The sequence below is a fragment of the Dipodomys ordii genome, unplaced genomic scaffold (genome assembly GCF_000151885.1).
Source record: "Dipodomys ordii isolate 6190 unplaced genomic scaffold, Dord_2.0 Scaffold139, whole genome shotgun sequence".
Lineage (NCBI taxonomy): Eukaryota > Metazoa > Chordata > Mammalia > Rodentia > Heteromyidae > Dipodomys > Dipodomys ordii.
In genome coordinates, this window is record NW_012267355.1 from 549,155 (window position 1) to 564,074 (window position 14,920).

At 32.8% G+C, this 14,920-nt stretch overlaps 1 pseudogene; it reads left to right on the top strand.

The window, feature by feature from the left end:
* Nucleotides 1–768: 768 nt before the first annotated feature.
* Nucleotides 769–14,920, top strand: part of LOC105997093 — a 41,704-nt pseudogene continuing 27,552 nt past the window's right edge.

The window sequence follows — 14,920 nt, forward strand, 5'->3', positions numbered from 1 at the left end:
TCATGGTTATTCTCCATTGCTTAGAGAATATTGATAATAATCATGCTTAGTAAAGAAATAATTTATTTCATAATTATATTTTATCTGCTCTCAGTTGAATCCATAGATGTAGAACCTATGGAAAAGAGAACTAATTCTATGACTATTGTGTGAATGTGTATCTACTTTTTTTCAGTTCATAAAGTCATATATATGAATGTATATAATCGGCTATGTAAATTGTGCAGTTTGGCCAATCTTCAATCTGTAGCGCAAGCTGTTTCAAGGCAGAAATTCCTGGCCAGGCACTGATGTTTCATTCTTGACCATAATTCCCTAGGGAAATTTCAGTTTTATAATTAAGACCTATCAACTAAATGGATGAGGTCAGGCTTAAGGACGGTAATCTACTTTACTTAAAGTCAATTGATTGTATGTGTTATCCACAACTTAAAAAAAATGCCTTCACAGCAGCACCAAGATTAGTAGTGTTTAATTGGACAGTAAGGTAATATCGCTTATGCAAATGGACACATAAAACTCATGCCACTGTTCTTTTCTTACCAACTTGACACCTATACATATATCACCCATACATATCAATGTGATCTGTTTTAGCTCCCTGCCTGCCTGTTTGGACATAAGCAAATTAATTCAGGTAGATTTATTTTCTTCATGGTTTCACAAGCTTCAGTTCATCATTGAAGGGAGAGTGGGGAAGAACAGAGCAGCTTTCATGATGTAGGCCTGGAAGCACAGAAAAAGAACATAAAATGGAGCTGGGGCAAGATGTACATAGCCCTGAGAACATGCAGTAGTGAGCCACTTCTAATGGTCCAACAGCCAACTAAACACGGCTTCCCAACAGTGTCATCAGCTACAAACCCATCAAAGCAGTCCTTAGGTGAGAGCCTTTGTCATTTGATTGTCTCTGAAAGTGTATACTCTAAATCACCCAGAAGGATTCATCAATCTCCTAGGTGTTCCTCAATCCAATCAATTTGAAAAGTAAGACTGCCCACTATATTATCCAAATAAAGATAATAGGAAAGTCCTACTTCCATCTAACATATGCCTGTCGAACCTGTAACTGAAAACTTCCTAACTCTTTTCTTCATGTCTTTAATGAAAGTCATATTTCTTGATAGTTCCATAACTGAAATCACATGGAACAAAATCAACTATTCTAATACTTACCATTTTTGGTTATAAAGTGTTAAGAATGGAAATAAAACAAAATATCAGATTTTTCTCTCTCATAAATATGTATATATTCTAAATATATTAAGAAAAATCACTATAATAATTCCAGATATGTATTCATCAAAACTCACAACTAGCCACCTGGCTTTGATTACTATTTAGAATTACTTCCTTATTCTTCTAATCATTTCATATGCACCTTGCCCTCACAAGCACCTCTGATGGTGTACTAGATTTTTTCTACTAATGTAATAAAATTCCTAACTAACATGATTAAATTAGGATGGAAAGGTTTTTTAGCACAGCATTTTGGCTAACTTGTAACCTTTCTTGTACATCCTGAAAGCAGTACATGACAAAGCAAGCACACTTACCTGAATATTAGGAAGCAAAAGAGAGCAAGGAACGGACAAGACAAAATCCCAATGACTGAGAACTTCCCAGTAGGTCCCATTCCTCAAAGATCCCTACAACTGGCAATAGCATCAAAACCTGGAGACCATGTTTTAATACATCAGCCTTCTATTCACTTTTAAAATCCAAAATGTGAAAGCTAGTCATGCTTTCTTTGTTTTGGGATGATCTTCAATACTGACACATCCGGGTTTATAGTAGTGCCCATAATTATCTTGTCATGTCTTTGATTAAGTAGTCATAATTTTTCCACTGCCTCTAATTACAAGACACAGTGGCATTAAGCAATACTATACTCAATATTCCTTGTCACTTTTATGTAGCAATGGCCCAATTTTCTTTTAGTATCCAGGACCAGTAACCCAAACCAGCTGTAGAGGTAGGAGGTGTTCACATTACACAGAGAAAGGTATGATTTCTGGTTGAATAGTATTTCACTTTGGAAATAGAATGTTTGAGAGCAGAGCTCAAGGGGGCAATACAGGAAATAAAAATATTATTACTGGAATTAGTTATGATTAATCATGAACAATGCTACTTTCTTTGATCATTGGACCATGGAATCTTGTTTGAATGGCTTAACATGAGGAAGTCCAAGTTCTCAACTGGGCAGTGCCAGGTAGTTGTTTAAGAGGAATCTTAAGTCACCACAACTCAATCTAGGACATTCTGAAGGACAATATTGATACGATCTGGATCATACAATTTAAGACACTTGGATAAAATCGAGTAACTCTCTAAAACTGCATTCTGAAACCAGTTATCTGCTGTGATAACTTCAGTAATTTCCTAAATTTAGTCCTTTATATTTTTCGTACTTTTTCCAAAATAATCAAAGAATCTTTGTATCAGGATGGTTACTAAGATTGTCCATGGATAGATGGAACATAATTTAGAACAATGCCAGAGAAATAGAAAGTATTCATAAGTATCACCATCATAGATGTTAGATCATAACTTAAGCTCTTTAAATGGCAGAGATGGAAAAATGTTTATGGTATGGTAGAATCAGAATGCTCTAAAGAGAGAGATGTTTCTTCCTGCCTCTGTGTGTGTGTGTGTGTGTGTGTGTGTGTGTGTGTGTGCGCATGCACGTGCACACATATATATGTATATATGTGCCACTTCTGGGCTTAAATTGAGGGCCTAGGCACTATCCCAGAGCTTTTCGCCCAAAACGTGAGAAAAAAGACATTTTTGCTCCAGACGTTAACTCTACGAGCTACAGCTCAACTTTTGGCTTTCTGGTGCTTGCTTAGAGGTAAGAATCTCATGGGTTTTGCTACTTGTAATGGCTTGCTCCTCAATCCTCATATCTGAATTTCACAAGTAGTTAGGATTATAGATGTCAGCAACCAGAGCACCACCCATTTTTTCCTCTTTTGTATACTTCTCTTTAAGGATCTTAGACAAGTATTTAAAATCTTCCAAAGTTATTTTTATCATCTGCAAAGCAATGTTAGAAATACTCATGTACATTATAAACATAATTATACATGCATACACATACATTTATAAATGCAAGAACCAGTGTATGTGAATCTTAAAATTTGTCATACTAGCAGTCTAGTATAAAATTATTACACAAAGCCTATTTACTCCATTAACTACAAACAGCATCTATAACCTGTTGCATTGTTCTTTAGAAAAGTAATTACTTTATGCATTGCAACCATGAGTAGTGCAACTTCATTGTTAGATAGTTTCATTAATTCAAAATTTTGCTCATTCATGATTAAAATATGCTCAGGGAAAATGTCAATATACACATGTATATGAAAGTAATACAATGAATTCTAGAATTGCCATTCTACTATAATAAGCCAACCTTGTTAAACTGATATGCTTCTTCTCATGAATAAGAACTAGATATTTTCATTTAGGCTGGAGGGTCATATTCAACTTGACAAATTGCTTTGAGAAAATTCCTCTATCAAAGATATCATGTAAAAATCTTCTTATTGGAAAGTGGATTAACATGGTATAAATGGCTTTCTTCTCAAGTGTTTGTGATGAGGGCATCGATTTACATTCAGTTTTAAAAGAGAGATTGTACAAGATCTATTTTCTGTGTAGTGAATGGTATAGAAATATACATATTAAGTTATGATACCCTCTAGAATACTATATGAATGTGCCTAAATTAGTAATGAGATTTTTTTACGTCTTCCTATTCTAATGGTATGAAAAATATTGTTAGTAGATATTCAGAAATACCACTACACATTGTATTCTAATTTCAACTACTCAATGAATATGTAAAGTTGTATCATTTATCTTATTGTTGAAAGCATAGTGGACTAAGGCCGTGATTTTTGGATCTTTGTTCTGGCTTTTAAAAAAATCATATTTTAGACATCTGGAGAGAAATTGAGATAACTATCCATTTAGGTACATGGGTTATTTCCTGTTATTGACTTATTGTTATGGTAACAGAGTATAGAAACAGTTGATTCTATCAAACAGTTGTCAAGTCAGTAATTTTCATGTCACTACTCCTAAGAAAACTATGCTTTTTTCTCCTCACTTTGTCTCTGTCTCTGTCTCTCTGTATCTGTCTCTGTCTTTCTCTAGTGTCTCAGTCCTGGGGGTTGGACTCAGGAAGTGACACTGTCCTTGAGCTTTTTTTGGTAGTTAACTGCAGATAAGAGTATCATAAATTTTCTTGGCTGGGCTGGTTACAGTGATCCTAAAATCTTAGACTCCTGAATAGCTACAATTGCAGATGCGGGTCACTAGCACCCAGCTTCTTCAGTATAATAATAATTATTACAATATATTTATAACAATTGTAACACATATATAATATAATATACCATATGATATATAATAATAGAATTATAATATAGTATAACATATATTATAATATATGATATAATGTATATTATTTATTGCACATTATAATATATAACATTACATACTGTGTATAATATATAACATATAATTATACATCATATGATATAATGTATAACATATAATATCTATTATATATTATATTATATATCATACATTATATACAATAGCTAATATTAATATATACTGTTATAGTATATATTATAATATATTAGAGTATATGCAATATATAATACTATATACAAACAATATATTACATACATCATATTATCATCACATAATATATACATTATATATAATGTATATATAATATACATCATATAAAATGAGAATATAATATTATTTATTATATAAATTTATTATTATTATTATTATGCATGAATTCTTACTAAAAATTGTTAGTGCTGGTACTTGAGCTTGAAGTCAGGGCCTTGTACTTTTGTTTGGCTTTTTAGCTTAATGTTGGTAGTTTATCATTATCATTTGATCCACTGGGGCTGGCTGCAAACTGAGAACTCCAGGATTCTCAGATCTCAGCCTCCTAGTATCTAAACATACAGTGATTTGGCAGTAGCATCTAGTTTTTTTAAAATTTTTTCCTTTCTCATTTCATATTCAGACAATAAAAAGGTTTTCTATAAACTTTTAGGTCTTTCGCCTCTTGGACCCTTATTCATGCCTTCAATGTATTCCTTGCGCAACAATTAACTTTGCAGTAATGATTCCATTTTCTTTTATTGTATCATAGAAAATTATGAAGTAGTCCTATAAATGCGCCCAGTCACACATATGTACATGTTTTATGACATTGAATCATAACAATTACTCATGATTGTAAATTATTTCAGGAAAATGTTTGCTGAAAATAACCACATAATTTTATCATTATCCAACAAAAATGTCCCCTACTAATTCAAAGAGAAGGGAAAGAAAACCTGGTCACATTTAATTTTCTGATTAAATCCACTACTTTTTCTATATATCCTTTTGGAAGACTTATACATTTGATATTTAGCTAGATACCTTGTACAGTGCTAAGGACTGAAAAATAATGGGTTATGTTAAGTGTTTTTCATAGTAATTACCACTCATGAAGAGATTATGGGTAAACAGAAAGGATAGGGGGTACCATTTGTTGCTAAGCTACAGCAACATAACACTTTAGAGTTTTGGGTTAGAGAAAATAAATAATGAAGCCACTGGAACTTATAGAAATTGTTAGGATTATGGCAGTCACTAGCAAAGACTGAAAATCAGAGGAAACATTTATAGGATTTATGACCAGCAGTTTCTTGCAATCATTTAGAAGGTCTAGGCTTGCACATAAATTCTTGGGCGCTTCTTAAAATATGATGAACCATGTAGCATATTGTTTCTCTTTTATCCAAGAGTTAGATTTAAAGTCAGAGAATGCTGATACCAGTGAGGGATTTCAATGTACACTTCTACTCAAACAATAGGTATATAGAATAATCACTGTGCATTGGATGATACATATATATACATATATATATATATATATGTATCAGACTTTCCCAAAGGGAAGACAAAATAGTATACATACAAATTTAAATATTGGAATGTAGGGCATATTATATTTTTTCTTTTTATGAATTATAAAATATGTGTGTACATCTAGACCTAACCAGTTTTATGAAAGTCATATATTTTGTAAGTTATTTAATTATTTTCAAAAATTATTTGTTCATAGAATACATCAACCATATCTGAGTCAGCAAACTATATTTGCTATAAAAGTATGTCATTTTATTTGTTATAAAATTATTCATAATGTCCTTTTTATGATAAAACATTATGGAAAAACAATATTAAACCAATATAAATAGATTTTTAATATTGATATTGAAACCTAGAAACTATAGAAAGATGAATTAATAATAGGCCTGTGTACATAAACTAAGATGATAGACAATTGCTCATTTCATAGGCTTTATTATATTCTAAAAGTATTAATTTTTTAGTAAATGAAGACATAAACATTTAACATATCCATCTGAAATAACTTCAAAACCACTAAGAGCAGGAATTTTTAATCAACTCTATGAAATTAGTTATAGATGTTTCAGTTGCTTTATTAAATAAGTTATGGTAATTATTTTGTTGCATGATTATTGAGGTATTGCCCAGTTTTTCTACTAACACTATGCATTATGATGAATTACATATAACAATATACTAGTTAATTTTAACAGATATGTACAGTAAGCTGTGACTTCTCATAATCATGGATGGAGAACACTTGCAAACTTGTTCAGTGCCCTTTTAAATCCCATAGAAATTAGTACCTCTTTCAAAACAATTCATTAAATACTAGTAAACACAAGTTTTCAGTGCTATATTGTATCCATAGTTTTTCAAGACAGAGTTATGACTCATATCTATAAATGTTCCTCTTAATATTGTGTTCACTGCATCACAAAGATTCTAGCAGATGGTTTTGAATTTCTGTTTGTGTGTGTGTGTGTGTGTATGTATGCATGTGTGTTTGTACATGTGTGAAATGTGTGTGTTAGTGCTAGGTATGAACTTAGGTCCTCATTCTCTCCTTTCACTATTTTTGCTGGAAGATGGGCCTCTACCACTTGAGCCACAGCTATGTTTAGAGAATTTTACTTATTAATTGGAGGTAAGGCTTTCCTGGGATTTGTCTGACTAGACTGGCTTCAGATCTCAGCTCCCCGAGTAGCTAGGATAAGAGGTGTGATCCATTGGTGCCTGGCTAGGGGGTTGTGTTTATGGGTTTTTTTTGTTGGATTCTAGGAGTTTTTGAATTTCCCTCTTTATTTCTTCATTGACCAAATCATCTTTCATCTAATTGTGTTTACTTCTTTGATGTCTTCTTGCAATTCTCTCAGCTGACAGAATAAGAAGGCATATTGCTGCATACTAAGGAGTATCTATGAACTTATATATCCATTCTGTATTTGCATTAAGCTAAGCAGGAGATTATAACATCTCTGATACCAATCCTCTAGCCTTATATTTCTAGCCATCTCACCTTGCTTGAAAGTTTATATCCAAAAAATGAGAAACAGTTCCCTCTATTCCATTGTTAATTTCTACTGATTCCACATACTGCTATCAGAATGGCTGACCAGAAACTTACTATATTGATCACCATCAGCTTTATAGTGGCTCTTCAGTTTCCATGTTAATTAACTCTGTGCCTATTTTCTTCATTTTTGTTTTCTTTTTTTTTTGTTTGTTTGTTTGTTTGGTCTGTCCTGGGGGCTGAACTCTGGGCTTGGGTGCTGTCCCTCAGTTCTTCAGCTCAAGGATAGTGCCTTACTACTTGAGATACAGCACCACTTCCAGCTTTTTTCTGCTTATGTGGTGCTGAGGAATCAAACCCTGGGCCTCATGCATGAGGCAAGCACTCTTCCACTGAGCCAACTTCCCAGCCTCCTATTTTCAATGTTTTTATAAATATGCTAATTCCATACACTTACCACGTGAATGTTTTACAAGTATTTACTCCCATCATTTGCCTTAGCTTTTCAAATCCTTCTAATTTTATTTTATTGTAAATATGCTGTACAGAGGGGTTATAGTTACATAAACAAGTCAATGAGTACATTTCTTGTTGATCATTGTGACCCCTTCCCTTGTTGTTCTCCCACTATCCCTTCCCTCCCCCATCCCCTCTCACTCCTCCCCCCACTGAAGTTGTAAATTTCATTTCCAATATACTGTCTTGTGGGTATCATTGTTGCAATGGATCATCCTGTTTCCTTGTTTGCGAAGCAATTTTTCCCCTTTAATTATTTTCAGCTTCAAATATTATATTATGACCTTCTTTTTGTTATATGTATTATTTTGACTTAAACATGTAAAATATGTAAGAATATTTTCTTAAATATTTCAGTATATGTTATTTTCTTATGCTTTTTCTATACCGTTCATTTGAATTATTTCAATAAAATGCAAACTATAAGGTTTCTTTTTGTGGCAGAAATAAAAAAGCATTTGAGACCACTCATTTCTTTTGAAAATCAGAAGGTAAGACTATCTCTTGAATTTTTATATTCTTACTATAGGCACATTCAAAGTATATCCTAATATTAATTTTAAAATGCTTAAAATGTAAGTGTGTGTTAATTTTCCTAATTGGGTCAATAAAGTAAACTACTAGTTTTAACTAGTATTCAACTAGTTTGAAATATTAATTTTTAACTAGTTGTATATGTTAATATTAATTCACTTTATTGAATCAATTGCATTTGTCAGTGACAATTTCATTTAGAGCTACTTATGATGTCAAGTGAGTAATCATACTATTAATTTTGGCATGTATGGACTCAGAAAATAAATAAATACTTTAAAATTACACACCAAAAGATTTTTTAACACTGAATAACTGTGTTGCACCTTAACACGTTCATTCTGTTGTTTTTTTTTCCTGAGCTGTAATCATTTATGTAGAAAACCTCATTATCTTAGTACCTTTAAAATCAGTTCCTAGAACAATCTGTAAGGATTACTGTACCTCACTTTGACTATGTCAGACACCTCTGCTTGTTCCTTCTGGTAGCATAGTGACACACCTTTTATTCTAGAACTGTTCATGTTATAAATTTCCATTGTGTGTATGATTAAGTTTCATGAGCAAGAGAGGTGAGAGACTTCGAATAAGCATAATTACAGTGCTTGACAAGCCTGGAAGAGCTCTGAAGTATCACAGTCCTGTAACCTTGAGCAGTACTTCTGACATCACAAATGCTCCCCAGGAGGCTATAAGACAGGGGGTGAGTGGCATTCCCATACACGAATTGCAGGAAGCAATTGAAGGCTATACTGAATCCAACACTGGAGAGCTAACAGCCTTTCAGAGTGATTTTTCGTTATGCTTCAATGTTATACATTTCAATTATGCTTGCTCCCTAATACCAACTTCTTCACCCTGTTAAACACACATTTAATAACTGTCCTTTCCTTCTTAACAAGCAATAGAGAAAAAAGAGGTAAAATATTTTCTCACAAGCCACAGAAGCTAAGAGGAATGCTAGAGGACTTCGAAAGTATATTTAGGGAAGTAATTTAAATCAATTGCAAGCTCATAGTCATATTCAATAGGTAACATTGCTTATGTGAAAATTAGAAGGTGATTTTATCTGGTGGGAATTGACAAATATATATCCAATATTAATCATCCTTTACAAACATTCATAGAGCAATCCACAATGATGGGCTAAAATATACTTTTACGTCTTTACTAAAATTGTCATTTATTTCCAGGTTTCTAGCCTTTATTATTTCAATTGTAAGGTAATATCTAATGTATGGGACCTGTGGAATGTAGTTGTTCATATCATATCCAAAAAGTGTTCTCTAACAATTATTTCTTAACAATGTTTATGCAATCACATGAATTCATTTGGAGAGTTTTAAGTAAGGATAGCTGATTCCTAAACTTTACATCCCCTAAATCAGAAATGGACACAAATGTTATTGGAGTAGGGCTCATTATTATTATAAATTAATGTATTAACATTAAAATTATTACACTACTGTTAGAAGTTAATGTAAAATGCTACTTGAAAACTAGTCTTCTAAAGAACTGTGCATTGACAGCCTATTGCTATTTTACCTAGTTAGATAATAGCAATGTTACATATTGACTACTTCATCTTGTTTTGTTTCAAAAAACAAACTCTAACTTAAAAGTAAAATGATTTCTTTAGTTAATATTTCTTAGTGTGAGAGATACTCTGTATGTGCTGAATTTAGAACTCTGATATTTGTTCATAAGCTTTCTTATAATACTTTAATTTATACTCATCAGCAAAGTGAAACAAAATTGACATCTACATATAATATTTCTAGCCATGCAAGGTAATTAAGCATAACTTGTACCAGTATTGCCTGTTTCTGCCATGTGTTTTTATGTTATAATATTCAATTTAAACTCTTAATCTCAAAAGAATAAACTATTTATTGGTAGTTAGAAAAAACCCTTTCATTTATGCTAATTATAATGACTAGAATCCAAGAGGTAGCAGCAGGAAACTAACTCATATTTGTAGGAAAGTATCCATTCTAGAATGAAGAATGATAGTACAACTGAATAAATTGGCCCAAGATGATCAAGTTAAGCCATAATAGGACATGCTAAAAGTAAAACTACAGAGCTGTAAATAAAAAATTATAAACTGTACTGTTAATACCCCAAACGACAGATATAGAAATGACAAGAGAAGAAGAAAACAATTAATCAAGATTTTTAAGTCCTAAATTTAAGAATAATCATGCTGGAAAAAGATTTATATACCAGTAGATTTCAATTTTTTTTAAAAAGGTATCTAGGGTCAGAAGGATAAACAGATATAGCTATTAATAAGGCCTAAAAGATGGGGTCCTGACTATGTGTATCACTTTTCTCATTTCATGATCTACTGAGGTCCTAACCCTCTCTGCTCCACCAAACTTGGCCTCCCTACTACATATGCTTTTGACATATCACACTTGAATTTGCCTAGTTTGTGGCAAGCTTTTGTCTATTCTTCCCTCTCAGATTTCCAGCTTCCAAAACAGGTATTTGATTTACTTCTTTCACTTTTTAGTTTTTTTTAAGTAAATACTCACTTGCTGATGTTATTGATTATTGCTTGATGGATGGATTGATAGATGAATGGATAGATGGATGGATGCCTATACTTGGGCTTGAACTCAGGACCTCACTCTCTCCCTTGTGCCCCCTCCCCCCACACACACATTCAAGTCTGGTTCCCTACCACTTGAGCCCTGGATCCACTTCTGACTTCTTGGTGGTTAATTGGAAATGAGGCTTCAAACCTTGATCCTCAGAGCTCAGTCTCCTGAGTAGCTAGGATTATAAGCATGAACCACCACCACCCAGGTCAAATTGACATTATTTGTGTATTTGTTTTCCCCAAACACACCAAAGGAATAAAGTAAAATATTACACAACTGTTTAATTTGCTTCTCACTAGGGCAAAATTAGAACTCTTTCCTCCAGAAGACTTATAGCCAATTGTTAAGTATTAATATCTAGGATTGGATGAATTTAGCATTTTCTTGTATTGGTGAGATTTCACTGAAAACCTCATTGCATTTTCTCATTCACATAATTACTGCTACCATCTTGGTAAGCTTGCTGAATGTGCACATGTGCACATGAAAGTGGATTCTTATCACTTGTTTGAGTTATATTCTATACATTTACCATGCACTCCAAACTGCTTAAGACTAATGATTACTTCACAGAACAGAACTTGAGTTTGTGAATGTACTTATCAATTAGATTAATTAATTATTAATTATTATTTCCCAATTAATTCTCAATAGTTCAGGTTGAACTTTAGTCTGTTTTCACAAAAGCAAGATCAAGGGTCAAAAGTGTTAGGAAACCTGCCGACGGCCATACATCTAACATGAGTTGGGATTACAATGCAGTTCTTCTGCACAGGTAAGGTAGCCAGAGCTCCCTGAACTCAACTGTTCCTAAATAGCATGGAATACAGCTTGAGCCTCCATTTGAGGCCCAGGAAAAATGTTATTAAAAACTTCTCATTAATGTACTTTAATTAATCATAATGCATGAACATAAATTCTTTAATTATAAGACATTCACAGCATTTATATAATATACAAATGTAAGAACTGGGTGAAAAGAGTGGAACTATTTGTGTTAGCTTTCCAAGCTTTCTACAAATATGAAGAATGTTCTATAAGGGAGAAATATAGAAGAGGTGACATTGATTCAGATCCATTGTAACTCTTAAGCTGGCTTGTGGAATTAAATCCCTTTGTAAAATTCATTAACAAAAAAAACACTTTAAAATGCTCTAGTAAAAGAAGTATATTAAAACTGTATATAAATTGGTCACTGGTGGCTCAAGCCTATAGTCCTGATACTCAGGAACCTGAGATCTAAGGATCTCTGTAGCCAGTCTAGGCTTACATATGGGAGAGAATCTTACCTTCAATTAGACAGCCAAATGCCAAGAATGGAATTGTGGTTCAAACGGTAGAATGACAGCCTTGTACAGATGAACTAAGCACGAGTATGAGATCATGTTTTCAAGCTTCAGTAAGCAGTGCTTAAAATGAACAAGCAAACAACAACAATATTATGATTGGATTGGCTTCAAACCATGATAATCTGGTATCAACCTCCTGTGGATGTTGATTACCATGTGTGAGTAACTGAGTGTTGGCTCATATTTGCTATGTTTTCTAAACTTCCTAATTCAATTTGCCAGAAGTATATATATTTTGATAGATTTACAAATAAGAAAAATGGTAAAAATGAGTGATTAAATAATTATATGTGCAGGCTGAGTTTTGCATTTTACAATGAGGAAGAAAGTTTCAAAATAATAGAGAATAAAGGCTCCAAAATTTTAACAGTTTTCCAATTGTAAATATTCATAGATGAGCTAGTTTAACTTTGCTTGATTTTTGTTTTATTTTGTTTGTTTGTTTGTTTTTGGTTTGCTTTTGTTTGTTTAGGGAGCAAAAGGAGAAAAGATGTTGCTCTTTAGTTTGCTTTTGCTTTTTAAGATACGGAGTGGCACTATACTCTAGCTGGCCACAAAGCATTCTACCTCAGCTTTCCAAGTAGCTGGAATCACAACATGTGTTTATATTTGTGTACCCCTATGCATGATTTACATTTTGCATTCCTACCAGCCATTGGTAGCTCACACCTGTAATCCTACCTACTCAGGAGACTGAGATCTAAGAATCATGGTTCAAAGTCTGTCCAGGCAGGAAAGTGCATGAGACTCATCTTCAATTAACTACCAGAAAACCAGAAATAGCACGGTGGCTCAAAGCAGTAAAGCTCTAGCCTTGAGTAAAAAAAGCAAATTAAGTTCATAATCAACCAAGGAGTTCTTAACAGTGTAATCACTGAATGAAAATGCAAAGAATAGTATTGGTTTAGAGTGTTTTTCTTTCAGATAAAATACTTTTGCTTGAATGTGTCTTGATGCATACATACAATTATGGACATATATAAAAGGAAAGCCTGTGGAGAAAGTGGTATCTTAGAAATCAAAAGAAAATCATATGTGTAGCAAAAAAAGGTGTGATACACTCTATAAAATCTGTGGCTCATCTTTTTTGAGCATTGAGAATTTGCCAAAGGGGAAGCACAGTAATTTCTGGAAATCTCAACAAAGTGTCATTTTGTGGAAATGGAAGTGTGTTCCAAAGGAAATAGGAAGTGAGAAAGTAGAAAGTAAATATAGCCAACTCTTTCTGAAATTAGAATTGACAAGTGAGCTTTGAATATTCCAAAAAGTAGGATTTGACATGAGGGTGATTTTTTTAAAGTAGTTAAAAAATAGTATTGAGTGTTTGATGGTAGAACAGTCCCCAGGGAGAAAAGCTGCAAGAGAGAAGTGAAAAACCGCAAGAAAGCATGAAAAGTAATTACATGACAAAAAAAATGAGGATGGTCAAATGAAGGACAAATAATTTGTGATTACAGTCAATTGATTGAAGGATGTATGGATTTTGTGGTGTATTTATTACCAAAAAGCCTTAGAATAAGTATTTGTGAACAATTGGGAAAATATATAACAATACATTTGTTTATTACACTTCTAGGTATAATAACAAAATTAGTGTAATATTAAAATCTTGAATTAGTCTAATGTTTCCATTTTGACCTAATAATGGTGATCAAATTTAAACTCTGACATACAACAAATTATGTCATATGTGCCACTAGCATGAAAGTATGACATTCCTGGCATTCTTTCCAAAATCCTGAGTTAGTCAAATACAATCAATCTAAATGTTTGATTTTAGAGATGAAAAGTTTAAAAAGTGAATTACAGCATGCTTATATGTTGTGAATAGAGAAGAACATAGTTTTTGAAAGATAAAGTTCCTTTTCAAATCAAATAAGCAAAAAGGCAGAAAATGTTATGAGTCTTACAGGGAACAATGTTGAATTTTATTCTATTTATTTAATGTACATCTATCATTATTGGGAATTGAATTCAGGATCATATCCTTTTGCTTGGCTTTTTCATCAAATCTCCTGTTCTACCACTTGAGGCATACTCTACTTCTACTATTATATTGATTATTTTGAGATAAGAATCTCTCAGCTTTGTCTGCCCATGTGGTTGCAAACACCAATTTTTAGGTCTCAGCCTACTGAATAGCTAGGATTGTAGGCATGAGCTATTGAGATCAGACTTAATTTTGTCCAATTATTTGATTCATATCAATAAGGAAATAACCTGAATAATAACCTTTAAAAGACAGTAAGTTAGCCCATGGATTGGAAGAAGATCTTCACTAGCCATACAACGGACAAGGGTCTCATATCTAAAATATACTTGGAACTCAAAAACTTAAATCCCCCAACAACAAATCCTCAAAGAAACAATTGCCCAATAAATAAGTGGGCTAATGACTTAAAGAGAAACTTCTCTGAAGAGGAAAGAAGGATGGCCAATAGACACATGAA